This window comes from Phaethon lepturus, unplaced genomic scaffold (genome assembly GCF_000687285.1).
Source record: "Phaethon lepturus isolate BGI_N335 unplaced genomic scaffold, ASM68728v1 scaffold14141, whole genome shotgun sequence".
Classification (NCBI taxonomy): Eukaryota; Metazoa; Chordata; class Aves; order Phaethontiformes; family Phaethontidae; genus Phaethon; species Phaethon lepturus.
Window position 1 is genome coordinate 11,456 of NW_010517068.1, and position 2,167 is coordinate 13,622.

Consider the following 2,167-nt stretch of genomic DNA (forward strand, 5'->3'; position numbering starts at 1 on the left):
TCCGTCTAGAGGCTGGCCTAAGCGCGGTAACCAAGCAGGACTGGTTAAAGTTAGCAGCACCTCTCAGCCCGTGTGAAGAACGTGTGTAACGTTGTCCCTCGCGCGCAAGTTCGCTGTGAGGTCAAGGCAGCCCCGCTCCCTCGGGCCGAGCTTTGCAGCGGTGCCGAAGCTGTGCGGGCTGAACACCTGCACCCCCAGACCCAGCTACGAAACGCAGATACTCAGCTGCTAAAAACCTGCCTGCAAGTCTGGCGCACCACGGCCCTGCCCCGCATCCCCTGCATGGGTGTCTGCACGTCTGCTTTGTGGGATCCAAATATTTGGCAACAGTGCAGCTTACACAGACCGTAGGAGAGTCCAGAATTCATTGCTAGCCTCAGGGGTGGCAGGAGAGGGTATTTCATGCCGTACAAAATGTACGCCACTTCTTTTGTTGCGACATCCAGCACTAGTGGCCTGGGCATATTGATCCTGTCTCACGGGGGAGGGATGCTCGCAGGCGACATGGTGAGGACTGCATCAGCACTGTAGTCCTACAAGTTCTAAAAATACAAAATCTGAAATGAATGAGCCTGTTTTACCGAATAGGACGTTTAGCTAAATGAAGTAAATGCCATCTAACATCAGGAAGTATTGTCTACTGACTTGCAAACAGAACGTCAGTACCAAAATTACTGCTAATGTTATTACAGTATCATACAATTTACGTAAGGTAAAATTAAAAAAAAAAAAAGCCGTGAGGTTTTTAGCATACAGAAGTTAGTACTAAAGCACAGCACCAGCTTGTAGTAACAGTGTTTTCTACATAAACACTAATGCTGCATCTTGAAAGTAAGGGAGTTTTGTTGTTCAGCTGTCTCTCAGAATACATGACATCCTTTCTTTAAATAATATTAATATATTGCTAATGTATCTAATACTTATTTTACACAGAGAAGCATTCAATATGTGATTATACTACAGAAAAAAAAAAACAACTCACCAGCCTTTTGCTTTAAAGTAGGTTTTTAGGCCTCCATCCTGAAATCTGGCTGTACAAAATTGCAAGGTTAAAATTTAGAATGTTCTGCTGAAGTGTGGCAACTGTATAGACAAGAGCTGCTGCCCCTCAGCGTTGTCAATATAGTTATAAATCATCTTTCTAAACCTGAGGATTCATACCTAAAAAGATATATATAATGAAGTTAATATTGATTTGGATTGTAAATCACTTTTATTTATCTAGCGCTGACTATGTAAGGCTTAGGTAAGCAGCCGTTTTACATCCAGTTTTCCTTAGGTAACTTAAAAGTTCTAGGTAACTAGTTACATGTATACATATGTGATAGTCTAGATGCTCTGTTAAGCAAAATGTGTGCAGTCAAAGCAGTTAAAGCCTGTCTAAAACCATAAATAAAGAGGCTGACATAGAGAGCAATTCCCGAGTAAAGTTCTGAAATCCACGGTTATGAGCAGGTCAGCTCCTGTGTCTGGTCTGCTCAGTCTTTAGGAAGAACTCCGAATTAGCTGAGCATAAGGAAATAAAGCACTTTTTCTGCATTTAAAAGACCAACCCTATATTCCTCTGAGCCCGTGGAGACGCGTGCTGGCTCCGCGCGGAGCGGGGCTGCTCCGGCGCCTCTGCAGACGCGCGCCCTTGGCGTTGGCTGACGAAAGGAGACTCTCCCTCCAGAACTGCCAGAGTCCATCTGCGATTTTGGAAGTTCCTCCTTCTGGCAAGACAAGCTCGGTTATGTTAAAAACATGTTTCATTTGGAAGAAGTTTTTTGGAGTTAGTTCCGTTCTGTACTGAATCTCTACAGTGCTCTTTGGTAACCCGTTCCTGTGTGTGTGAGCGAGGTGCAAAACGCAAGCAGTGGTTAGCAACGCTGGTCTTTCTCACAAACAAAATCCATTTTTATCAATTTCAAACCCCTCTACCTTTAACAGAGCAAACTGTAACCATCGCGTAGCTCTCAACTACAAAGTTTACAGGCACAGGGTCTGGAAAACAGCATTAAAAACTGGACCGTGCAACTATTCCACTGAGCAGCTGTAGAACCACTTCGGCCCAGTGTATTTGGAAACGCTCCCCGAGAAACAATCGAGACAGACTCGTGACAGTGAACCGCACACTCAGGACTCTGCAAGGGCAGGGCAGAGCTTTGTTAACAAAAATCCTACACGA